This window comes from Phyllobates terribilis, unplaced genomic scaffold (assembly GCF_046119375.1).
Source record: "Phyllobates terribilis strain yellow unplaced genomic scaffold, ASM4611937v1 Scaffold_9__5_contigs__length_417890890, whole genome shotgun sequence".
Lineage (NCBI taxonomy): Eukaryota > Metazoa > Chordata > Amphibia > Anura > Dendrobatidae > Phyllobates > Phyllobates terribilis.
The window spans coordinates 119,991,827-120,006,777 of record NW_027362769.1 but is presented as its reverse complement, the minus strand read 5'-3'; the positions used below and the strand labels follow the sequence as shown (position 1 = coordinate 120,006,777).

Sequence of the window (14,951 nt, the reverse complement as noted above, 5' to 3'; positions counted from 1 at the left end):
AGCGTTCTGTCTGAACGTGTGTTCAGCGCTGCTGGTGGTGTGCTGACAGATAAGCGCACGCGGCTCTCCACTGATAATGTAGACAGACTCACGTTCATAAAGATGAACAAATCATGGATCCGAAACGACTTTTCTACCCCTGTGTCATCCTGGGGAGAGTAAAAGCTTGATGATTGGTTAAAATCACCCTACCAACCGTTTTAAGCTTTCAAATTACTAATCATGTTTATCTGTATCTTGACTGGAAAATAATTTGGGCTTTGTAGCAGTGTGCAGCACTGATCCTATTAGGCCATCTATAATAAGCTCCACCAGATTTAAAATTAAAAATAATTTTTAGCTGCATCTAGCCTGGAAAATAATTTTGGGGCTCCGAGATGCGCAAGACACATAAGTGCCTTCTTGCTGCACTACCTGCAGCATGACCCTCATATTGTCAGAATTTGAAGTAATCATGACTACTGGGTTGCCACACTCTTAGATCCCCCAAACTTTTCGATCAACCTTTTCATTTTAATAAAGATCAAAAAAATGGTCATTTTTGAAATTATAAGCATTAGCAGGTTGTTAGAAACTGAAATCAAACAGTTTTCAACTCAAAACTTTATTCTAGGTGATGTTACATTTTCACATAGGACCCCTTGTTCGAAAGGAGCTTCTGAACTCTCTCGTCCATTGAATTTGTCAGGTTTTGGATGGTTTCTGCTTCAATTGTTTTGCATGAGGACAGAATACCCTCCCAGAGCTGTTGCTTAGATGTGAACTGCCTCCCGCCATCATAGACACTCCTTTTAATGATGCTCCAAAGGTTCTGAATGGGGTAGAGGTCAGGGGAGCATGGGGGTCACACCATAAGTTTGTCCCCTTTTATGCCCATATCAGCCAGAGATGCAGATGTTTTATGTGCAGCATGAGATGGTGCATTATCATGCAGAAAAATGATCTTGCTGTGAAATACACGGTTCTTCTTCTTGAACCATGGCAGGAAGTGCTGTTTGAGAAAATCCACATACATTATGGAGTTCATCTTTAGCGCCTTCAGGGATCCTAAAGGGGCCGACAATCTCTCTCCCCATGATTCCAGCCCAAAACATTACTCCACCTCCTCCTTGTTGGCGCTGTAGCCGTGTTTGCGTGGGGTGTCCATCAACCAGCCATCCTCCACTCCATCCATCTGGACCATCGAGCGCTGCACGGCACTCATCCGTGAACAAAACAGTTTTGAAATCAGTCTTCATGTAATGTTTGGCCCACTGGAGCCGTTTCTGCTTGTGTGAAGTGGATAGAGGAGGTCGACAGGATGGCGTATGCACAGCTGCAAACCTCTGAAGGACCCTGCATCTTGTTGTTCGGGGGACGTTGGAGGCACAAGCAGCTTCAAAAACTTGTCTGCTGCTATGACAAGGCTTTTTTGCCGCTGCTCTTTCAACCTGACGTAATTGCCTGTAGGAAAGAGTCCTCAATTTGCCCTTATCAGCACGCACACGTGTGTACTGTGAATCAGCTACATACTTCTTGATTGCCAAGACACTTCATCCTGATCATCGCACAATGTTGATTGTAGTCATGCCTTGACCTAAACACTCCACAATTTGTTGCTTCTCAGCAGCCGACACATCCTTTTTCTTTCCCATTTTGGCAGAAAATGTAGGCTGCTTAATAATGTGAGAGAGCCTTCTTAAGTAGTCTTGCCTTTCATTGGACACACCTGCCAAACTAATTAGCACAGGTGTCTGCAATTGCTTACAGTGATATAAAGAGCCCTGACACACATCACCATCAATGAGTTTAACTGACAAACAAACAAATTCTTCCCTTATCACTCCTAAACACTTTTTGCATAATAATTTGGAACGCAGTGTACATGTGCTTTTCCACAAAACACCAGTGGTTCACGTAGTGAATCTTACAGTTCTAACTTGCCAACCGTGGTCTGTATGGAATTGTTCAATAAAGGGCCCAAAATTAAGATAACATAGATGGGAGAGGTCTCTATGAATAGGAATTCCTAAGTATTTGATACCCTGTGAGGGCCAGGCAAAGGGAAAGTTGGACTGGATGGAATCCTATATGGATTTGGGGAGGGAGACATCGAGGGCCTCAGACTTCGCTGCATTGATTTTAAAATTTTACCATGTAACAAAGTGATCTATTTCAGCCATAACAGCAGGGATGGATATATGTGATTGAGTGATATATACTAGGACATCATCAGCAAATAGAGAGCACTTGTACTCGGTGCCTCCCACCTCAATCCACCTAATATTGGGGTTATGGCGAATGGATGAGAGCAGGTGCTCCGTCACTAGGATGTATAAGAGAGGGGACAGAGGACATCCCTGCCTTGTCCCATTGGTGATTGTGAAAGGTGATGAAAATGTTCTGACGCACCCCCTGGGCCTTGGGACACCCGGAGCCGGACCCTTTTTGGTGGATGCTGGTGGTTGTAGTCTTCGTGGCGGCGACCCGGTTCCGTGGCTCAGGGCGGTCAAACCAGTGGCGGAACTATTTATGTGGTTTTGATGTTTAAATGTCCGACTACGCCACCCGTGGATTGCGGTCAGAGTGAACCGCCGCTACAGGGCAGACCGCTGAGGCTGGTGTTGTGGGTGCAGCAGAGCGTAGCATAACTCCCCACGGGAGGAGTATAGCCTCAGGGCAGTGTATGCGGAGGATGGGGGTGATGGTGCAGGGCAGCAGCAGTAACGACACGGAGTCAGTGATGCAGTCCAGGGCCTTTACTCACAGTTCTTATTATCCAGACCACGTCTGCAGGTAACGGCTGCCCACGTCGTATTGTGCTCACCAGGTGAGGGGCTCAGACAACTCCCAGATAACTTTGGAGCACTTCACAGGACCCCCTTTGTGTGTCCTTTGTCTGGCCTTTCTTACCAACACTTCTGTCCGGCTGCCTCGGGCCTCCTCTTGGTAAACTTGGCGCCAGTTTCCCTGACCCTATGTGGTGCCTTCCTAGCGGGTGTAGCGAGGGGCTGCGCCACATAAAATGTCAGAGCCTCCGGTTTCTAGCTGAGGGTCGTTTCCTGCCTCCACTAGTTCGGGGACCGGTCTCCCCCTTTGGCCTGACCCCTCCACGCAGGTGGATTCGGGCGTGCGGTGGCGACTCGCCCGTCCGCACCCCTGGGATCCCTTCATTCCTCGTTCCTGGAGCCTTCTCCGCTCCTCTTCCTTCCTTCTCCCTCTTCCAGGCCTGGGCCTCTGTTACTAGGCCCGCCTCCGGAGCAGAGCTCATGCAGAGCCCCTGCTCCCTGCCACTTCTGCTCAGACTTCTCTGCACTGAACTAAGATGGTGCCCACCTTTTATACTCCCTTCTCAATGCACCCAGGAACTGCTTCCTCCCTGCTCCTGCACTACAGGGTTCCCCTTCCTCAGTGTTCCCTCCCCCCACTCCAGCCAGGGACAGGGACTGTCGTGCCCATCTCAGGGGCATATTGGTCGCCCTGCCCCACGGCAATGTGGTGTAATGCATGCAGGTGTCGGGTCCTGATCCACACTCCATCCTTACCTGAGAGTGAGATATCACACCTCTGGGTGAGATGCAATACGTCTGTAGCAACCGAGCCCTCAGGGTGCTACAGTTCCATTTATGTTCAGCCTAGGTGACGTATTGCGATACAGGGCCGTGATTTTGGCTATAAAAGGGTCTCCTAGACCCCTACCCCAAGCTTTTTAAGAGAATCATATATGGCGTGCCAGGAGACTCTATGGAATGCTTTCTCAGCATCCAACGAGAGTATCTTATTACAAATTTTTAACTGCATCTAGCCCAGGAAATACTTTGTGCCTAGTAGCAGTGTCTGCTAGTCAGCGGATTATCCCGGCTGTTAAGCAAGCTACACCACCTGTAGTTTAGACACTTAATTTTTTCAAAGGAAATGCTTCGGGACCATGGGATACTCAGTGAAGAGCATCAGGAGGCACCCCAAGGCATAGGGGCTGGGACTGGCAGTAGGATGCCTTGCGGTGGACAGCCGAGCTCGATCCTTATAAAAGCTTTTTAACTGCAGCAGCTTTAGTGGACGCTACTGGAGCTGGAATTACCGCGGCTGCTGGCATGAGACTTGCCCTCCAATAGATCCTTGTAAATGGATTTAAAGTGTATTCATTCAAATTAGAGAGACAATTTAAATTAAAAAGCTTAGAGCTGCCTCCACCACAGGGGGGCTCGCTCGACCCACCAGCGGACAGGCACCAGTATTGGGAGAGGGGGGCTGGCCGTCAGGGTTCACCGCGGCTCTGGCACAAACCCGGCGACACGGAGGTGGCACGGGCAGGAGCGGACTGAACGTGTCGGCTTCTCACTTTTTGGATTTTAGAAGGGCATGACATGCCTATATTTGTGTCTCCCTCTCCTTTTACTCCTCCACCTCTTTTCTTTTCGCATGACTATATGTACTTGTCACTTTTCCATGTGTTAGTTGTGTCTTCTGAGCAGTTTGTCAGCTTTTGGACACCTTTTGAAGGTGTTTTCTATGTGTTTCTATGTGTTTTTGTTTGCCTGCCATTGGTTTTAACGGTGTTCGAAGGTGTTCGACGAACAGTTCGACGAACAGTTCGGCGAACACACGGGTGTTCGACGAACCGAACCGAACTCGAACACTACGGGGGTGGCTCAACACTACTCCTCAGTGCAACTTATTGATGCATATGGCGGCACACAAGAAATGCCTATGTGTCTATATTAATTACTTTGAGGCTGTGGAGGGGAAATGGTGCAACATTTTAAATGAAACTCAATTGCCTAAAATATTTTAGCCAAGAAAAACAACAACAAGCATTTAGGTTTAAAAATAAAATTGTCCTTATCCTTTAAAGGGAGTCTGTCAGTGGGATCAACCCTCCTAAGCATCTATGTGGGCTTCTAGGTCATAGGAAGCTGAATAAAATGATACCTTGATATCTGTAATCTGATGTTTTATTCCAGAGTAATCCTCATTTTTCTTAATATATAAATTAACGGTAAAGATCAATTGGCCGGACATAGATCTGCATGAGAATCTGCCTCCCAAGCTTATTTTTGATAAAAGGAGGCGTTACCAGTGTGAGACATGTAATGACTGACGGTCTGCTCTTTTGATCTAAATGTCTCACACTGGTAACGCCCCCTGTCATTTAAAATGAGGCAGATTCTCCAGGAGATCTATGTCCAGCCCATAGATCTTAACAGCTCATTTACATATTAAGAAAAATGTGTATTTTTCTGGAGTACGACATCGGATCACAGATATCAAGGTATCATTTTATTCAGCTTCCTATGACCTGCATGCCCATATAGACGGATTAGGAAGGTTGATCCCACTGACAGATTCCCTTTAAGGTTACACAAACTTTGTGAGTTTTTGTTTGGTACATATCTGTAATTTTAACAAGGAGGTGTTCTAGTTTTGTGCAACACACTTTAATTTTTTTAAGATGTAGTCTGTAAAAATCAAGCAATTGTGGCATACTCTATGGAATGGCCTCAAAAATTCAGTAGCAACTTAATAGGATTTAGATCCATGAAAAATGTTTGCAAGACTTTGTGGAGAAAGACACCTGCAACAATCCCCATGTGTGCTACAATGGAGTTCAATACAGGTTTAGATCTTGTTCACAAACCTACTAAAATACCATAATGTTCTGCACTCTTGACGATGCTTAGAGGGAGATGTTTATAGTGTAGGTGTCAGCATGTGGCCACCAAGTGATTGTGATGCGAGTTCCGACCTGTCAAGGGTTTTACCACGGTGTCACTAAAATATTTAAAATTCATATAGTAAAAAATTGGAATCCTTAACAAAGTTAACAAAAATGTAAATATCCATAGAATATCTACAGAATATTACACTTTCTTCTCTCCATTAATATGAATACAAGACACAATAAATCACTGATGCACAAAATACACCATTTATGCATGTCTTTGCCATGTAAATTGTCTATCAAGACAAAAAAATTTTTTAGTTTCAATGTATCTTCCTTGGCTTCTTATAGAAGGGCTGAACATATGGTAAGAGCATGTTCACGCCACCAGGGATTGGATGACAAATTGCTGAAAAACTGAAATGATTGATGACAACAGCGGCCACTCAGTTTTTCCAGCTGATGGGAAAATGTTAGATTTTCCAGCATGTAAGTCATTGGGAAAACATTAGTTTTTGACTTTAAAATCAATGGGGCAACTGATGGAAAAACAATCGTCAGCTTTAAAATGACTTAAATCCCTTGGGTCTACTGGAGGAATAAATTATTAGAGCCTATCCTAAGTCTATACAGAACATGGGCAAGTCTTCTTTTATCTGTATAATTAACTACGTCTTTTTCATTGTCCAGGTTATTGGTAAATAAGCCCTTAAAGAGTTGGCTTTAAAGTATGGTTTAGCTCCAAACCTACTTCAAAAGTGGTTGTCTTCTCTTGGATCTTTGGAACCCATTACTGTGCCGGAACCTAGCCATGTCTATCCAAAAGGTCCATCTGGAAGGCTATTCTAATGAGGTGATTTGGTTGGAGACTATCACTAATTTAGAACATTTTTTATAGGGTTGGTACACATCTCAATGTTCTATACCAGTGGTACCCAATTTTTTGGACCCTGAGAGCCAGATTCTGCTCCGAGAGAGGGTCGCGATCCACATTCAGCTCCGAAAGAGGGTCGCCAGCTACATCCAGCTCACGATCCCACACAGTAGTTGCAACCAAAGCCCTCATGATAACCAAAGCTTTTCAACAGAAATCACCCCGAAGCTGAATACCAGGATCCAGAGGTTTCCACAATACCCCCCATTCAGTATTCTTCCATCATTCACTGTCAACACAATGTTGCATCTAGCTTCAAGCACCTCCTCTGACAGGTTGTATCATCTTGTCTCCAACCTACCATTCTTAAATAATCTCTAAACCCTAAGACCAGTATATGTGCATCTAGATCTGCTCTTCTGTGCTGGGTTACTCACAAAATTCACCATTTTGAGAGCTGCTCTTCATACCTGTTTGCTAGATCTGTAGCTAATGTACCAAGCTGGCAGACTGCCGCGAGCCACAATTCATGGGACCGCGAGCCACATATAGCTCCTGAGCTACAGGTTGGGGACCTTTGTTCTAGATCCTGTTCTGACCCAGGTTGTACATGTCAGTCCCATTTACTGTTTTATTGACATCATTGTGAAATTACATAAAAAACAGGTACGTTAGTGAAAAATATGATTAAATATTTTCCCATCCAATATAACAACTGGACATGACTGTCAATATGTCCACAACACCCGGACCTCCCATGCTTCTACTGGATCTAACGTTGACCATCGTGGAAGCCAGTAGTTGTCTATATTCACACAGGTGTGATGGTACTATGGACACTAAAACGTGACTGTATTAGCACTGTCTGAAACTGACATTGTAAATAATGGGATAAAACTGATTATTCAAACGGGACCTAAACATATATAGTAAGAAATTAGAACTTTTTTAACAGATCAATTATTTTCTGTATTTTCATGACTATGAAAATTGTACATTCACACTGAAGGCATCAAAACTATAAATTAACACATGTGGAATTATATACTTAACAAAAAAGTGTGAAACAACTGAAAATATGTCTTATATTCTAGGTTCTTCAAAGTAGCCACCTTTTGCTTTGATGACTGCTTTGCACACTCTTGGCATTCTCTTGATGAGCTTCAAGAGGTAGTCACCGGAAATGGTTTTCACTTCACAGGTGTGTCCTGTCAGGTTTAATAAGTGGGATTTCTTGCCTTATAAATAGGGTTGGAACCATCGATTGTGTTGTGCAGAAGTCTGGTGGATACACAGCTGATAGTCCTACTGAATAGACTGTTAGAATTTGTATTATGGCAAGAAAAAAACAGCTAAGTAAAGAAAAACGAGTGGCCATCATTACTTTAAGAAATGAAGGTCAGTCAGTCTGAAAAATTGGGCAAACTTTGAAAGTGTCCCCAAGTGCAGTTGCCAAAACCATCAAGCGCTACAAAGAAACTGGCTCACATGAGGACCGCCCCAGGAAAGGAAGACCAAGAGTCACCTCTGCTTCTGAGGATAAGTTTATCCGAGTCACCAGCCTCAGAAATCGCAGGTTAACAGCCGCTCAGATTAGAGATCAGGTCAATGCCACACAGAGTTCTAGCAGCAGACACATCTCTACAACAACTGTTAAGAGGATTTGAGATCTTTGGTTCCAACCACCGTGTCTTTGTGCGATGCAGAAAAGGTGAACGGATGGACTCTACATGCCTGGTTCCTACCGTGAAGCATGGAGGAGGAGGTGTGATGGTGTGGGGGTGCTTTGCTGGTGACACTGTTGGGGATTTATTCAAAATTGAAGGCATACTGAACCAGCTGGCTGCCACAGCATCTTGCAGCGGCATGCTATTCCATCCAGTTTGTGTTTAGTTGGACCATCATTTGTTTTTCAACAGGAGAATGACCGCAAGCACACCTCCAGGCTGTGTAAGGGCTATTTGACCAAGAAGGAGAGTGATGGGGTGCTACTTCAGATGACCTGGCCTCCACAGTCACCAGACCTGAACCCAATCGAGATGGTTTGGGGTGAGCTGGACCGCAGAGTGAAGGCAAAAGGGCCAACAAGTGCTAAGCATCTCTGGGAACTCCTTCAAGATTGCTGGAAGACCATTTCCGGTGACTACCTCTTGAAGCTCATCAAGAGAATGCCAAGAGTGTGCAAAGCAGTCATTAAAGCAAAAGGTGGCTACTTTGAAGAACCTAGAATATAAGACATATTTTCAGTTGTTTCACACTTTTTTGTTAAGTATATAATTCCACATGTGTTAATTCATAGTTTTGATGCCTTCAGTGTGAATGTACAATTTTCATAGTCATGAAAATACAGAAAAATCTTTAAATGAGAAGGTGTGTCCAAACTTTCGGTCTGTACTGTGTATATATATATATATATATATATATATATATATATATATATATATATATATATATATATATATATATATATATATATATATATATATATATATATATATATATAAAATCTGCTAGATTTGAGACCGCTTGTAAATTAATTGTAGTTTTGCACCAGAAAATGTATAATTTACTAACTTATCAACTTTGTTTTGAAGATCTGTCAACAGGTTAAAATGGCCAGTATTTGCGCAGAATTTTATTCCAGTTGTCCCCCTGAGTACTCATATTTTTTTTTATTTTTTAATACGCCATATGGTTCCTGAGATATGGGCCTTTTACTTAGTGCTAATTTTTATGGTTTTTAACAAGAGGGTGGCGATCATAGAGTAATTATGCAGAACAGATTAAAGACACACCCCATAGGATCCTGTGACCATAAAAAGTAGCCCAAAATAAAAGCCCATATCTCTGGAACCGTAATGGCATATTTAAAAAAAAAAAAAAAATCCAATGCTCAAGGGAGCAAAATTTTAGACACTTGTGACCTGGTGACATGTTCTCTTTAAATAGAGAGACCAGACTCGCTCTATAATGCACTTGCCCACTTTACTTTTTTTTTTCAACTTTTTGCACAATTTTGGTTCATTAATTTTTTTCTGAATTTATAATCAAAATGTTTCAAATACTTTAAACCAATGAAATCAGATCTTAGTCTCAAATATCCATTGATACTAATTAGAAACAAACACAGTGGCAACAAATCAGAGAATTGATTCAGTTCTATTTATCATTAAAATTTTTATTTAAAGCGTGGATCACAGGACAAATTTCATCAACGGACAACATCACATCTGTCCAGGTTCTCACCTATTACTTTGCAAATGTCTGACTGGCAAACATACAATCCCAGCCAGGGTTGCTATGGTAACCCCACAATATTGCATCTCAATGTGGATTTTCTTTCAAGTTCCTTGTTAGTTATAAATCTACAAAATTGTTTTTACTTATTTACTAGAGATATTTTTTTCCTGAGTAAACTGTTGTAATATAAATATTCAAGAATCCTATAAATGAAGTGATCAATCTAAAAGGAGAAAATCCAAAGGTTATAATTGATCACTTTTTGACTTTTTCAGTATCAGAAGTTGGTTGCACTTTTGTTCCTTCTGTGTCCATACAACAACAATTTATTGTCCTTGGTGTTGGTAGTTCAGCGTTCTTCTGCCGCATTACACACATTGTGGCATGAATTTAGGATATCAATGGGGCTCCTTGGTCAGACCTTTGGCAATGGGACACTGGTGCCATGTACTAGTCATCACTGCAGATGGTTACTCTGGTTGGACGATAAAGTCAATGGCTAATCATCCAGTTGCCTGGAAAATAAAACATTGCACATTGAGGTGGATTGTGACACAATGGGGCAGATATATTAATATTTTGTAAAATAAAAACATCATATACATATTAACAGGAGCATTGTGTCACGGGTGTGTCTGATGAAACAGAGAGTCACTCTGGATCTGGCTGCAGAAGGTCACTGTGTTTGGCTTTGCATATGCCTTCTTAATCCTTCTTACTTTTGGACCCAGTGGCAACCTCCCTCCTGCTCTGATTGATACACCCTGGTCTGGGCGTTTATAATCTCTCAGTCTGCTTCAGGTAGTCTCTGGTGATATTCTCATTTTCCCTTGTGAAAGCTTCGAGCAATAGCAGTCGGCTAGCTTCCTCTCTGGTGCCCTTGGAGGATGTTTGGTTTTATCTCTCTGGTGTCAGTTCAAGCTAAATTTTCCCTCTTTGTTTGTCTCCCTTGTTGTCTTTAGTTTATAGTCGGGATTGACCAGTGCTTACCCCCCCCCCTCCCTATCTACGGCCTAGCTCTAGGGATATACAGGGATTGGGTTTCCTAGTCGGCAATAGGTGCGGAATCTATATAGGGACGATAGGACAGGTAGGGTGATATTAGATCTGCCTAGAGGTTTCCACTTCCCCCAGCGTTTGTGCTACCCTCCCCTCATCCCTTTGTGTTACACTTAGTCTTTCCCACACCGTGCGTGACACATTGTCAGGGATTTAAAAAGTAGCCATCCTTGCCCCAATAAATATTTTTTTGGTTTATATTAGTACTATATATCATATACCCCTTTAGTTAAAGTACCAGGATTAAATACTGTATTAGTTATGTTAATGCTGTTAATGCTGATATGGTTCAGTGTTGCAAAGTCGACATTTGAGGCATCGGGCAAGAAGTTCAGGGTTGGAGCCACTGATCTTTGACACTATTGATGCCACTCCCTGGTGAATACAGAAAGAGGATGCGTGAAATTGTTCACAGTGGCATGTGCTGTATGATTTTGCAGAAATTGATAGATACTGTATGCTAACAACATTCCTCTTACTAATGCTACTTCTTGGCAGGCTTTCTTTAAAAAAGGATTTTGTGCTAAAATTGTAGCACTTATCATTAAAAAATTTACAGCTTTCTTGGGCTCCAGTTAACTATGACTCATTGGCCATTTTCAAAATATGTCTAGGAAAGTGAAAAAAGTTTCTAAAACACTAAATATTGTTATTCCCAAGATAGTAAGTTATCCCGTATCTGAAGAATGAGGAATAACTTACTGATCAATGGAGGTCTGACCACCGGGACATCCAACAATCTTGAGAATGGGGCTCTGGAATCTGAAACCTTTCTCTGCAGAGCCTCGTCTTGAATGGAGCGCATAATCGAACTCCACTCTTTTCATTTTCTTTGTCAAGCCCTGGTTCATCTTTCTCCAGCAGTTCCATAGACCATGAATGGAGTGGAGCTTGGGCATGTGAACTACTGCTCCTTCAAGACATGGTTTCTTAGGCCCAGTCTTAGAATCACTGGAAGCCCAGTGGTTGGACCCCAGCTTTCAATAAGTTCTCTCCTTTACTATGGATAGGTGATAACTTACTATTTTGGGAATAACCATTCATTAAATCTGGTGCAATGCAAATATACCAGGTTTCTTTGCCAATTTTATCAATTTTGTCAATTTGCCATAGTAAATCTACCCTAATGTTTATATGACATGAGTAATCTCTAGGAAAGTAAAGCAGATGATCTGTATTTATTGAGCTACAGCTTAAAGCGCCCAGTAAGTGCTATAAGCCACATATTCAATCAATAACTATAAATAATATGTTTCATTGTCTCCATGAAGGGGTTGTTCGGTCTCGCTATATTGATGACCTTTCCTATGGATCCTTTGGATAGGTCATCAATATGGTGTGACCAGACGACACCTTTTAAAGTTCGCTAATATACTGAATGTGACTATTATTCAGGACATGTCTGATTGACAAATGCCTACCATGAAATCAAAATACCTGTTAATAATCCAGAAATATGTATAGTTTGCCGTTGGAAAATCAGATTTTTGTGCTGATGTTCATGCTAGATAAAATTCATTTTTCAATCCCTTCTTTGTCACAGCAGCAACAAAGGAAGGAAATTTGAAAAGGAGTCTTAAAATATTATTTCAGAAAAGGATTTCAATTGAAAACATTACAGCAAGTCTCCGTCCCACGGAGCCCAATTGGTGGGAAAGAATGTCCTGAAACATTCAGCCGTTCTAATTAAGTAAAGTCTGGAGTCTTTATTAAGCTAATTATGATTGACTTACCGGTCTGGAGAATTGTCCTAGCACAGACCCTATTGCTGCATACATGATTTTTTTTTTAGGTTTTTCTATGCAATGTTTAAAGGGAAAGTCATTTTTTAAACTTCAAAAATACAGTAAAGTCATGTTTAGTGGTTTTCCCTTCTGGCTTGGTAGTTTTTTTTAATCCCCGATCTGTTAGGGTGGAGCTAAACTCAGTCACTTAGTAGCGCTAAAATGACTTAAACTAACTCCAGCTCTTAAGAATGGCAACCTTAAACTTCTATCATTTTTTTTTATTTTGCCAGAGGCTTAGATGTCAGCTTTCTCCGTGGCCTTTGCATCCAAATACTTTACACTGCAGCTCTACTTGTTTGCATTGACTGCTGTTTTAAAAGACAAGTAGAAACAGAAAAACAGACCAGCAGATCCGAACTAGTGTGTACAGGTGCCAGGTAAGACAATAATTCTAAGAGAAAATATAGCTGCACTCTGAAATGATAAGAATACTAAATTTAGAAAATTGGAACTTGATTACTGCCATAGAAAATAGGTAAATGCTACATTATATACCTATGGAATATTGGAAAAATGGAGCTGCAATATTGCTATAGAAAAATTGCTGTAAAAAGAAGGTACTTGGTGCATAGATTGGCCAATCAACTATTGACAAGGCGTACCTTATTGTTGGGTCCCTAAAGTGTAGGCTTTTCAGCCCAGGAGAAGTGACTTATCAGGTTAGGGACCCAACAATAAGGTACGCCTTGTCGATGGCCATTGGGCTCACATATATTGGCCAATCTATGCGCCAAGTACCTTCTTTTTACTGTCATTTTCCTATAGCAATATTTTTCCAATATGCCATATGTACATAATGTAGTGTTTACCTATTTTCTATGGCAGTAATGCAGTTCCAATTTTCTAAATGTATTATTCTTAGCATTTCAGAGTGCAGCTGTGTTTTCTCTTAAAAATACAAGTACAACATCACCAAGATGGAGGGCTGATTTTCAGAAAGTAAGGGTAGAATAATTATTTTGTAATTAATATTTACATTTTTTAGGAGAGTCTTAATAATTTAGGAATTCTAGTACTTATTTTCAACTTAAAAAACAATCTCCTTTCTATTTGTAATCTTGATAAAGCTATATCTATGCTAATTTTTTATGTATTTTCATTCCCTGGTATAAGCATGTGCCCTCCCAACTCATACCAATCTTCTTTCCATGTTCTCCTCATAGGTGGAGTCTCCCTTTTTTCCTCAGTTCTCTTCATGGGTGGAATCTTTGAACATGGAGTTCCCCTCATGGGTGGAGCCTCTTTGTCCAATTCTTTTCATAGGTGGAAACTTTATGACCAGTTTCCTTTGTGAGAGGACCTTCTTTGCTCAGTTTCCTTCAAGTGTGGAATCTCCCTGTCCAGTTCTCTTCATGAGTGGGTCCTCCTTATCCAGGTCTGTTCATGGGAGAAGCTTCTTCCTTCTCATATACACATATGATAATGTTGATTTTATTTTATGTTACCATAACAGTTCAAATTGTTAGCAGATAAGGCTCTTGGGTCACTGGTCAGTGAGACAGGAAAAATGCAGACAGGAAAACATCAACTGAATCAAATGGGTGCATCTCGTTAGAAAATTACTTCACCTATACCACATGGCATATCATGAACTTTATTAACAAAACTTTATTATTTATATGTTTGTAATTGTTAAATATACTTAATGATTATTTTTCTCACAAAATGTGACAAAGCTGAAAAGTAATCTTAAAAGGAATTGTGTTCAATTTATTGAGCTGAAAATTGCTTTGTCTGCCCAATCTGAAACCCTAAAGTGAATCTTCAGATCAATTAGACAATCTTTATATTCACAAACCTTCTTAAGTCCTTCATAATGGATTTTTTATTAGTGCATCGCTTTCTCCATTGGTCACGTAGTATGCAAATAAGGCACGCTGCCTAGTTCTCGAAATGAATTGATGGGTCTGCAGACCCTAATTCATGGAAATGTATTACTGTTTGCTTTACTGTGCCGGAGCTGACCAAGATGGAGTTTATTAGAAGTATAATGTGAGGCGGCAAAAACATACAAATATGGAGCAGTGGATGTTGTCGTCTCTGCATCTGTTATTGCTTTTTACCGGAAAATTAGAAGTATCATAAATATCAATTAATAACTAAATTATCTACATACCAATAGTAGAATTTATTCGAAGAAAAAAGGAGAGGAAATGGCGCTTTCTGACAATAGTATATTTAAAAGGAGAGATTAAAATCAAAAACAGGGAATTTGCTCACCTGATGGAGTTGGACTTATTTGGACACAACTTTTTAAAATGCATGCAATCAATCCAATAGGTTCAGTCAACCTCTTGTACTGATACACCTGAGGAAGGCTGGATACTGTCGAAACGCATTGTGTTTTTAA

The 14,951-nt window shown here is 41.2% G+C and overlaps 1 protein-coding gene across 3 annotated transcripts in view; it reads left to right on the top strand.

The window, feature by feature from the left end:
• The window catches only part of B3GALT1 (beta-1,3-galactosyltransferase 1), a 513,983-nt gene that overhangs the window by 24,859 nt on the left and 474,173 nt on the right, over positions 1-14,951 (top strand). Inside the window, exon 2 of one of the 3 annotated variants that reach the window (XM_073647011.1) lies at positions 13,765-13,976. The exons of the other annotated variants lie outside the window; for them this stretch is intronic. The gene's annotated coding sequence lies outside the window, so the exon portion shown is untranslated. The remainder of the gene's footprint in view (positions 1-13,764; positions 13,977-14,951) is intronic. 3 annotated transcript variants of the gene reach the window in all.